At 39.1% G+C, this 12,145-nt stretch overlaps 1 non-coding gene across 1 annotated transcript; it reads left to right on the top strand.

Annotated features, from left to right (window-relative positions):
* The first annotated feature begins 9,613 nt into the window (after nucleotides 1-9,613).
* On the top strand, nucleotides 9,614-9,685 carry TRNAW-CCA (transfer RNA tryptophan (anticodon CCA)). Its single transcript has one exon. It is a non-coding gene; the product is annotated as a tRNA-Trp (tRNA).
* The last annotated feature ends 2,460 nt before the right edge of the window (nucleotides 9,686-12,145 follow it).

The raw sequence follows: 12,145 nt of genomic DNA, 5'->3' as shown, positions 1-12,145 counted from the left end.
CAGTGTGTATTCTTGCCTCTTTTGTTGTCAATTAGTCAATTAATTGACTGTTTAAGTGCGGGTTCCTTTCTGGGCTCTCTATTCTGTTCCACTGATCTATGTGTCTGTCTGTTTGTTTTTGCCAGTACCATACTGTTTTCAATACTGTAGCTTTGTGGTATTGCCTGAAATTAGGAAGTGTGATACCTCAAGCTTTTCCCTTCTTTCTCAAGGTTGTTTTGACTATTTGAGTCCTTTATGTTTCCATACAAATTTAGAATTATTTGTCCTCATTCTGTGAAAAATTCCACTGGTATTTTGATAGGGCTTGCATTGAATCTGTACATTGCCTTAGGTAGTATGGACATTTTAACAATATTAATTCTTCCAATCCATGAAAATTATATTTCTTTACATCTATTTATGTCATTTTCAATTTCTTTCATCAGAGTATTATAGTTTTTCAAGTATAGATCTTTTACCTTCTTGTTTAGATTTATTCCTAGCTATTTTTTTCTTTATGATACATTTGTAAATGTGATTGATTTCTTAATTTCTCTTTCTGATAGTTTGTTGTTAGCATATAGAAATGTAACAGATTTTTGTGTATTAATTTTGTATACTGGAAATTTACTGATTCATTGATGAGTTCTAGTAGTTTTTGGTGCCATCTTAGGATTTTCTATGTAGCATAATGCCATCTGCAAACAGTGACTGTTTTACTTATTTTGTTACAATTAGAATTACTTTTATTTATTTTTCTTGTCTGATTGATGCAGATGGGAGACTTCCAATACCATGTTGAATAAAAGTGGCAAGGATGGATATTCTTGTCTTGGTCCTGATCTTAGAGGGAATGCTTGCAGCTTTTCATCATTGAGTATGATGTTAGCTAAGGACTTGTCATATATATCCTGTATTATGTTGAGGTATATTCCCCCTAAAGCCACTTTGCTGAGAGTTTTTATCACAAATCGATGTCAAATTTGGTCAAAAGTTTTTACTGCATCTATTGAAATAATTTTATGAATTTTGTTCTTCAGTTAATGTGGTTTATTATATTGATTGTTTTCTGAATATTGAACTGTATTTGCATCCCCCAGGTTGCAAACGGGGTTCCACTTGATCATGGTATATGATCCTTTTAATGTATTGTTGAATTTGGTTTGCTAATATTTTGTTGAGAATCTTTTGAATCTATGATCAACAGTGATATTGTTGACCTGTAATTTTCTTTTCTGTTATATCTTTGCCTGATTTTGGTATCAGAGTGATGCTGGCCTTGTTAGAATGAGTTCAGAAGCACTTTATCTTCCACAAGTTTTTAGGACAGTTTGAGGAGGATCGATGTTAATTCTTCTCTAAATGTTTGATAGAATTCTCTGAAGCCATCTGGTTCTGGACTTTGTTTTTTGGTATTTTTTTTAATTATTATTACTGATTCAATTTCACTACTTGTAAATAAGCCTGTTTATAATTTTTGTTTCTTTGTGGTTCAGTCTTAGGAGATTTACATTTCTAGGAATTTGTCCATTTTTTCTAGATTGTCCATTTTATTGGTATATAATTGCTTGTACTAATCTTTTTCTGTGATGTAAGTTGTAACTTTTCCTTTTTCATTTCTGATTTTCTTTATTTAGGCTCCTTCTCTTGTTTTTCCTGACAAGTCTAAGGTTTATCAATTTTGTTTAGTTGAAGAACCAGCCCTTAGTTTCATTGATCGCTTCTGTTTTTTAGTTTCAATTTCATTTATTTCTGCTCTGATATTTATGATTTCTTTCCTTCTACTAATTTTGGGTTGTTCTCTTTTTTTTTCTAGTTCCTTCATGGGTAATGTTAGGTTGTTTATTTGAAATATTTCTCTTTTCCTGGAATAGGCTTGTATCACTATAAAATTTCCTCCTGGAACTGCTTTTGCTGCATCCCCTAGATTTTGGATTGTTGTATTTTCCTCTTCATTCATCTCCAGGTATTTTTAACTTTCATCTTTGTAACTCATTGGTTGTTTAGTAGTATCTTGTTTAGCCTCCATGCATTTGTGGAGTTTCTTTTTACAGTTTTCTTTTTTTATTTTTATTGGAATATAGTTGCTTTACAATGTTGTGTTAGTTTCTGCTATACAGAAAAGTGAATTGGCTATATGTATACATAGATCACTCTTTTTGGATTTCCTTCCCATTTAGGTCATCACAGAGCACTGAATGCTGCAGTCCATGGGGTCAAAAGAGTCAGACACAACTTAGCAACTGAACAAAAACAACAGAGCACTGAGTAGTTTCCTTTGCTATACAGTAGGTTCTCATTACTTATCTCTTTTATGAATAGTATCCATAATATATATATATATATGTCAATCCCAATGTCCCAATAACTTCATCCCATCCCTCCTTTCCCCCTTGGTAACCATAACTTTGTTTTCTACATCTTTCAGTTTCCTTATAGTTGATTTTTTTAATCTTAAAGTGTTGTGGTCAGAAACGATGTTGGATATTATTTTAATCTTCTTAAATTTACTTCACACTTGTTTTGTGGCTTAGCATGGATCTATCCTGGAGAATCATTCTTTCTGGAGTTAGTTCTCCATTCTTCTCCTGTAGCATATTGGGCACCTACCAACCTCGGGAGTTCATCTTTCAGTGTCCTATCTTTTTGCCTTTTCATACTGTTCATGGGGTTCTCAAGGCAAGAATACTGAAGCAGTTTGCCATTCCCTTCTCCAGTGGACCACGTTTTGTCAGAATTCTCCACCATGACCCGTCTGTCTTGGATGACCCTACACAGCATGGCTCATAGTTTCATTGAGTTAGACAAGGCCATGTGATCAGATTGGTTAGTTTTCTGTGATTGTGGTTTTCAGTCTGTATGTGCCTCTGATGGAGAAGGATAAGAGGCTTATGGAAGCTTCCTGATGGGAGAGACTGACTGAGGGGAAATCTAGAAAAGACCCTGATGCTGGGAAACATTGAAGGTGGGAGAAGGGGACAACAGAGGATGAGATGGTTGGATGGCATCACTGACTCGATGGACATGAATTTGAGTAAGCTCCAGGAGTTAGTGATGGACAGGGAGGCCTGGGGTGCTGAAGTACATGGGGTCACAAAGAGTCAGACACGACTGAGCAACTGAACTGAACTGATCCTGGAGGAAGTTCCATGTGCACTTGAAAAAACTGTGTATTATGCTGCTTTTGGTTGGAATCATATATACATATATATGCATGCATGTGCATGAAGTTAACTTCAGTCGTGTCTGACTGAGGTCGTTTGTGACCTTATGCACCACAGCCCACCAGGCTCCTCTGTCTATGGGATTCTCCAGGCAAGAATACTGGAGTGGGTTGCCATGCCCTCCTCCACGGGATCTTCCCAACCCAAGAATTGAACCCAAATCTCCTGCACTGAAGGCAGATTTTTTTACCATTTCAGCTACCAGGGAAGCCCACGCTCCTTTAAAATTATTGCTTCAGCCCTGGGTCCCAGAGCATGAGAGATTTTGTGTGTGTCCTTTAAGAGTGTAATCTCTATTTCCCACAGCCCTCTGGGTCTCCCAAAAATAAGCCCCCTGGCCTTCAAAGCTAAACAGTCTGGGGGCTCATCTTCCTAATACAGGTCCCCCAGACTGGGGAGCCCAATGCATGGGTAGACCCCTTACTCCTTGAGAAGACTCTCTACAATTTTAATTACCCTGTGACTTGTGGGTTGCCCATCTAGGGGGTGTGAATCTTGACTATACCCCTTCTCTGCCCTTCTTTCTCATCTTCTTGTGGTTCCATCTTTATATCTTTATTTGTAGATCTTTTCTGCTAGTCTTCCCATTTTTCTCTTCAATGGTTGCTCTGTAAATAGTTATAATTTTGGTGTGCCTATGGGGGGAAGTAATTTCAGGGTCTCCCTACTCTGCCATCTGGTCACTCTTGCCTCATAATTATTTTTGGTATGGCAAGTTATTGTTGTTCAGTCACTCAGTCATGTCCAACTCTTTGACACCCCATGGACTGCAACAAACTAGGCTTCCTTGTCTTTCACCATCTCCCAAAGTTTGCTCAAACTCATGTCCATTGAGTAGATGATGCTATCAAACCATCTCATCCTCTGTCGTCCCCTTCTCCTCCTGCCCTCAACCTTTCCCAGCACCAGGGTCTTTTACAATGAGTCAGCTCTTCGCATCAGGTGGCCAAAGTATTGCAACTTCAGCTTCAGCATCAGTCCTTCCAATGAATATTCGGGGTTGATCACCTTTAGGATTGACTGGTTTGACCTCCTTGCTGTCCAAGGGACTCTCAAGAGTCTTCTCCAGCACCACAGTTCAAAGCCCCATCATAAGAAGTGGGGCTAAATTCTAGTGATCTGATAATTTTGGCAGTTCCATGTGACTTCTTTCCTAGATTTCTACTTTGTTTTTCTTGTCCTAACTTTGTCCCCTTTCACATATATTCCTGCATGTCATTTTTATATATGAGCCCTAGAATTCTGATACCAGCCTTACAATTAGTTGTGAATTATAAAACTTTGTTGATTAAAAATCTTCACACAATTTGTAAAATGAAGTTTGACAATGTATTAAAATTCAAAATACACATACCCTTTGACATAGTGATTCCCATTAGGAAAATGTGACCTAAGGAGAAGATAAGCAGAGAACTGTGCAAAGATGTAAGTGTAAAACTATGCATGCAGCTACTTTGACACTAATCTTATTTCAGAAAATAGATGTGATAACTCTTCTGTAATGAATTTAGAGATATGTTTAAAATCACATGTATTCAAGATGCTTATAATAAAAAGAAAACAAAATAAAGAATAAAACTGTGCATCCAAGATTGTTTCTATGAGCAAAAATCTAGACAAACTTAAATGCCATAAATAATAAACTAGTTAAATAAAATATCCATGTTCAACTAAATGTAATGCAGACAGCTTTTTAAAAGAATTTAGTATATATTGATGTGGAAAGATACATTATTAGATTTTTAAAGAATATTTCAAAATGGAATATTTATCCATTAGGCAGACTTTTATTTAGTATCTACTATGTACCAGGCATTGTTCTAATAACTAGTAAGAGAATGGAATTTAATTCTAATAGGATATATAATATACTCTCATTTATATAAAATTTTGAATATATATGTGCTTACATTTGTGTAAAGAGAGAAACGTCTGAAAGGAAGTTTACTATAAAGCTAATGGTCATTCTTTTCTGGGTGGTAAGGCTTTAGTTAACTTTTACTTTTTTACTCTTTTTTTTCCTTTTCTGTAGTGTTGGAACTTTTAACATTAAGCATATAACATTTTTATAATCAAAAGAATCAACAAAGTTATATCCACTTGTGGAGAAAATTCCCAACCACCATCCTTCACCCCTAGTTATTGTCCAAGGAAAATCTCAAGACTCTCAGGAAGAACAACTAAGCTATCATCAATCATCAATACCCCTTCGTGAATTTCTTTCTTAGCTCTTTGAGAGGCTGATTGGCTAAGGGAAGATATTCCTAAGGGTTAAAGTAGGGTGCTTGAAGGTACAGAGATGACCACTGAGATGAATCTGTTTATTGTAGTTCTCCAAGAAGTTGGGGAAGGCAACTATATCTAAGTCTGAAGGAAGAGAAGATCCACCTAATACCAAAAATATTTCTGACTCCCACACCTTTCTTGGCCTCAAAACCTCATCTTCACAGCATTATAGTAGAGGTGTACTCAGTAGACTGCCAGGAGCCCTCTGGCATTCAGAAAGTTCATAGAGGAAGAAAGTTCTCATCTGTGTAAATAATTGTCCTTCTCCTTGTTTTCTCCTCCCTGCAAATAGACTCATTAGGCTTTTGGCATCCTCTAAAGAGTTGGAGCCAGCCCCTCACTACTGACAATTCATTAGTATGTCATCATTGCAGTTCTTTTACTGCACTTATCAAAATACTTTCTCCAAGAACATTCCCCAGCCCTCAAAACTAAGTTATGTACCGAAAAGGGGAATCTGGGAAGCTCTCATGCTTTTTATCCAGCATATGGATCCCAGAAATACGGCAAGGTAGAGTACTCCATAACTGAGGCTGTACTCCCATCTCCTTTACCAAAATCTATCACAAGTATTACTGTCTTTAATTTTAAAACAGACATTTACTTAAAAGTATAAGAGAGTGTTTAAGGTTTAGTTTACAGACCAGGAGAGCTGACAGATATGTACATAATAAACAACCAGGAAGAATGAAATAATATGATAACATACAAGCAAAGAGTTATGGGATTAAAAAGAAAAGTACCATTCAATCTGAGAGGGAGACCATGGCTAACTTTATAGAGAAATAGCATTGGAGCTAAGGGTTGAAAGATGAGTTTGATATCAGTAAATAAAAATAGTGACAGAGATCAACCCAGGCTGAGAGAACATCATAAGCAAGAACATGAAGGCAGAGAAGTACATGAAGTATTGAGCTAAGAGTGATTAATCAGCTGTGGCTAAAGGAGATGGCACTGTAGCCCTGGCCTACAGTGCTTACTAGATTTTGAATGATTACATGTAGCATTCCTGGAGAAATGTAATGAGAGATGATATCGGAAAAAAAGTGACAGCAGCCAGATTGTGAGGGCCCTTGAATGCCAGATTCAGGTCTTTAGACTTAATTATTTAGGAATTATTAAAGGAGAGGAGTGACAGGGTCTAGCCTCTGACTTAAAAGGACGACTCCAGTGTTTACATAAACAGTGGAATAAAAGCAATGGGAATGGTACAGAAGAAAGACAACTAAGAGACTACTTCAGTAGTCTACGTAAGAGACAAAAAGGGCCTGGACTAAGACAGTGATGATGACAATGAGAGGGATACAGATTTGGGAATCTTCAGTATATGGGAGACATCCAAAAGTATGGAAATAAATGAACTTACCCTCAGAAAAAGTATAGACTGAAAAGAGAAGAGGTTAAACATCAAACTCTGGGGAAAGACTATGTTAATTATGTTGATTGTGGCAATAACTTTACAATGGATATATACAACAAAATATCACATTTTACCCCTTAAATATATGTAATTTTTATTTATCAAATAATACCTCAATAAAACTTGGGATGGGGAGAGAGAGACAAGGGAAGAGTTCTCAAATGAGACTGAAGAATAACCAGAGGAGCAACAGGAGAACCAGTAGAGTACAATGCTCTAAAAACCAAGGGTGGAAGTCTCTGAAGATCTACATTACCCTGGAGCTAGCCTTCCTTTGATCTGCATATTGAAAAAGCAGTCTGTGATTGCCACGTCATAACTTTGGCTCATACTGAGTTGCTTGTCAATTACAACTCCCAAGTCTTAGCTGCTGCTGCTGCTGCTTCTAAGTCGCTTCAGTCATGTCCGACTCTGTGCGACCTCATAGATGGCAGCCCACCAAGCTTCCCCGTCCCTGGGATTCTCCAGTCAAGAACATTGGAGTGGGTTGCCATTTCCTTCTCCAGTGCATGAAAGTGAAAAGTGAAAATGAAGTCGCTCAGTCGTGTCCGACTCTTAGCGACCCCATGAACTGCAGCCTGCAAGGCTCCTCCATCCATGGGATTTTCCAGGCAAGAGCACTGGAGCGGGTTGCCATTGCCTTCTCCGCTTAGCTACAAGAATTGAAATCCAGTCATATTTCCCTGTCCTAGACATTTGCAGTTGCAAAAACAAGACCTATTATGTTGTTAGTTAGTGTTATTGTGTTTGTTTTGACTTGCTATTCCAGGTTGTCCAAGAATGTTTATGTCTTGAGTCTGACATTCAGCATATTATTATCCAAGCTTTATGTCATCTGCAATTTGATCAACTCACTGTCTAGGTCTTCACCCATATGCTAGATTAAAATGTTGATTAGAAAAGAACCAGCTCCAATGTGGCACTAGAAATATACTTAGGCTGATATAAAACCATAAATCAATTATTTGAGGGTTCAAATTATTAACCTTGCTCTGTTCCATTATTCAGGCCATGTTTCTGCATTCTGTACACAAAGATGTCACAGAGAAAATGCACTGAAGTCAATATCAGTTCAGTTCAGTTCAGTTCAGTCATTCAGTCGTGTCCAACTCTTTGCGACCCCATGAACTGCAGCATGCCAGCCCTCCCTGTCCATCAACAACTCCTGGAGTTTACCCACACTCATGTCCATTGAGTCAGTGATGCCATCCAACCATCTCATCCTCTGTCAGCCCCTTCTCCTCCTGCCCTCAACCTTTCCCAGCATCAGGATCTTTTCAAATGAGTCAGTTCTTTGCATCAGGTGGTCAAAGTATTGGAGTTTCAGATTCAACATCAGTCCTACAAATGAACACTTAGGACTGATCTCCTTTAGGATTGACGGGTTGGATGTCCTTGCAGTCCAAGGGACTCTCAAGAGTCTTCTCCAACACCACAGTTCAAAAGCATCAATTCTTCGGTGCTCAACTTTCTTCACAGTCCAACTCTCACATCCATACATGACTACTGGAAAAACCATAGCCTTGACTACATGGACATTTGTTGGCAAAGTAATATCTCTGCTTTTTAATGTGCTGTCTAGGTTGGTCATAACACTCCTTCCAAGGACTAAGCATCTTTTAATTTCAAGGCTGCAGTCACCATCTGCAGTGATTTTGGAGCCCAAGAAGATAAAGTCTGCCACTGTTTCCACTGTTTCCCCATATATTTGCCATGAAGTGATGGGACCAGATGTAATGATTTTTGTTTTCTGAATGTTGAGCTTTAAGCCAACTTTTTCACTCTCCTCTTTCACTTTCATCAAGAGGCTCTTTAGTTCTTCTTCACTTTCTGCCATAAGGGTGGTGCTATCTGCATATCTGAGGTTATTGATGCTTCTCCCAGCAATCTTGATTCCAGCTTGTCCTTCATCCAGCCCAGGGTTTCTCATGATGTACACTGTATATAAGCTAAATAAGCAGGGTGACAATATACAGCCTTGACGTACTCCTTTTCCTGTTTGGAACCAGTCTGTTGTTCCATGTCCAGTTCTAACTCTTGCTTCCTGACCTGCATACAGGTTTCTCAAGAGACAGGTCAGATGGTCTGGTATTCTCATCTCTTTCAGAATTTTCCACAGTTTATTGTGATTCACACAGTCAAAGGCTTTGACATAGTCAACAAAGCAGAAATAGATATTTTTCTGAAATTCTCTTGCTTGTTTGATGATCCAGCGGATGTTGGCAATTTGATCTCTGGTTCCTCTGCCTTTTCTATATCCAGCTTGAACATCTGGAAGTTCATGGTTCACGTATTGTTGAAGCCTGGCTTGGAGAATTTTGAGCATTACTCTGCTGGCATATGAGATGAGTGCAATTGTGCGGTAGTTTGAGCATTCTTTGGCATTGCCTTTCTTTGAGATTGGAAAGAAAACTGACCTTTTCCAGTCCTGTGGCCACTGCTGAGTTTTCCAAATTTGCTGGCATATTGACTGTGCAGCACTTTCACAGCATTATCTTTAAGGGTTTGAAATAGTTCAACTGGAATTCCATCACCTCCACTAGCTTTGTTCGTAGTGATGCTTCCTAAGGCCCACTTGACTCACATTCCAGGATGTCTGGCTCTAGATGAATGGTCACACCATCATGATTATCTGGGTCGTGAAGATCTTTTTTGTATAGTTCTTCTATGTATTCTTGCCACCTCTTCTTAATATCGGACTTCCCTGGTGGCTCAGAGGTTAAAGCATCTGCCTCCAATGCGGGAGACCCGGGTTCGATCCCTGGGTTGGGAAGATCCCCTGGAGAAGGAAATGGCAACCCACTCCAGTATTCTTGCCTGGAGAATCCCATGGGCGGAGGAGCCTGGTAGGCTACAGTCCATGGGGTCGCAAAGAGTCGGACACGACTGAGCGATTTCACTTCACTTCTTAATATCTTCTGCTTCTGTTAGGTCCATACCATTTCTGTCCTTTATTGAGCACATCTTTACATGGATTGTTCCCTTGGTATCGCTAATTTTCTTGAAGAGAGCTCTACTCTTTCCCACTCTATTGTTTTCCTCTATTTCTTTGCATTGATCACTGAGGAAGGCTTTCTTATCTCTCCTTGCTATTATTTGGAAATCTGCATTCAAATGGATATATCTTTCCTTTTCTCCTTTGCTTTTGGTTTCTCTTCTTTTCACAGCTATTTGTAAGGCCTGCTCATACAGCCATTTTGCTTTTTTGCATTTCTTTTTCTTGGGGATGATCTTGCTCACTGTCTGCTGCACAATGTCACAAGCTTCTGTACATAGTTCATCAGGCACTCTGTCTATCAGATCTAGTCCCTTAAATCTATTTCTCACTTCCACTGTATAATCGTTAGGGATTTGATTTAAGTCATACCTGAACGGTTTAATGGTTTTCCCTACTTTCTTCAATTTAAGCCTGAATTTGGCAATAAGGAGTTCATGACCTGAGCCACAGTCAGCTGCTGGTCTTGTTTTTGCTGACTGTATAGAGCTTCTCCATCTTTGGCTGCAAAGAATATAATCAATCTGATTTCGGTGTCGACCATCTGGTGATGTCCATGTGTAGAGTCTTCTCTTGTGTTGTTGGAAAAGGGTGTTTGCTATGACCAGTGCGTTCTCTTGGCAGAACTCTATTAGCCTTTGCCCTGCTTCATTCTGTATTCTGAAGCCAAATTTGCCTGTTACTTCAGGTGTTTCTTGATGTCCTACTTTTGCATTCCAGTCCCCTATAATGAAAAGGGCATCTTTTGGGGGTGTTAGTTCTAGAAGGTCTTGTAGATCTTCATAGAACCATTCAACTTCACCTTCTTCAGCATGAGTGGTTCGGGCATAGACTTCGATTACCGTGATATTGTATGGTTTGCCATGGAAACAAACAGAGATCACTCTGTCGTTTTTGAGACTGCATCCAAGTACTACATTTTGGACTCTTGTTGACTATGATGGCTACTCCATTTCTTCCAAGGGATTCTTGCCCACACTAGTAGATATAATGATGATCTGAGTTAAATTCGCCCATTCCAGTCCATTTTAGTTCGCTTAGTCCTAAAACGTCAACGTTTGCTCTTGCCATCTCCTGTTTGATCACTTCCAATTTGCCTTGACTCATGGAGCTAACATTCCAGGTTCCTATGCAATATTGCTCTTTACAGCATTGGACCTTGCTTCCATCACCAATCATGTCCACAAGTGGGTGTTGTTTTTGCTTTGGCTCCATCTCTTCATTCTTTCTGGAGTTATTTCTCCACTGATCTCCAGTAGCATATTGGGCACCTACAGACCTGGGGAGTTCATCTTTTGGTGTCCTATCTTCTTGCCTTTTCATAGTATTCATGGGGTTCTGAAGGCAGGAATATTGAAGTGGATTGCCATTCCCTTCTCCAGTGGACCACATTTTGTCAGAACTCTCCACCATGACCCGTCCGTCTTGGGTGGCCCTACACAACATGGCTCATACTGTCATTGAGTTAGACAAGGGTGTGGTCCATGTGATTAGATTGGTTAGTTTTCTATGATGATGGTTTTTACAGCAGCAAGCGGCGGCTGCACATTGCTGGAGCGGCGAGTCAATATACATGATTACTAAAGAGTTCTTTGTCTAGAAGTCTAGTAACTACATCCAGAGAAGAAATTGACTTCCTTTGGTAGGCTGGCTCCTAGTGATCCTTTACCTTTTCTGTATCCTCACAAGCCATCAGTTTACTAATCAATTCTAAAATGCCACTGAGCAATGACATCTAGTTTTTCAATCTGTACTTTCTAGAATCTGACTTCAGGATTTTGTTAACTCTCCCTCAAAGAGAATTTACATGAGTGATACAAATATTATCCACAAATTCTTTTTACCTCCATAGTATGGAAAGTGGATGTTATTATAAATATGAGGAGAGGCCATCATGGTTTGGATTGGGGAAGGGGGTGACATATCTGATTTGCATGCTGCCTAGGATTGTCAACCCCAAGGAAAACTCCAGAGCTGAATGAGGCTGCATAAGGTCTTTTTGGGGTTTTCTTAACGTCTCTAAATTCCGAAAGTATAAGCCCTGCTCATCATACAAGCCCATACTTCCCACCTCTGTTTTTGTTCACTCTTTTCACCTCTTCTTGGGATATTCTTTTACCATTCCCACTATCTATTACCCATGTACAAACACAGTCCATCCTTTAAGTTCTAATTCTAAAGTCACAGTTGCTGAGAAGTCTTCTGGGTTTCCCCAGCATCTGAATCCCCATGCTCTTT

The sequence above is a fragment of the Giraffa tippelskirchi genome, chromosome X (assembly GCF_054371585.1).
Source record: "Giraffa tippelskirchi isolate mGirTip1 chromosome X, T2T-mGirTip1v1.2.pri, whole genome shotgun sequence".
NCBI lineage: Eukaryota > Metazoa > Chordata > Mammalia > Artiodactyla > Giraffidae > Giraffa > Giraffa tippelskirchi.
This window is presented reverse-complemented; position numbering and strand designations above follow the sequence as displayed.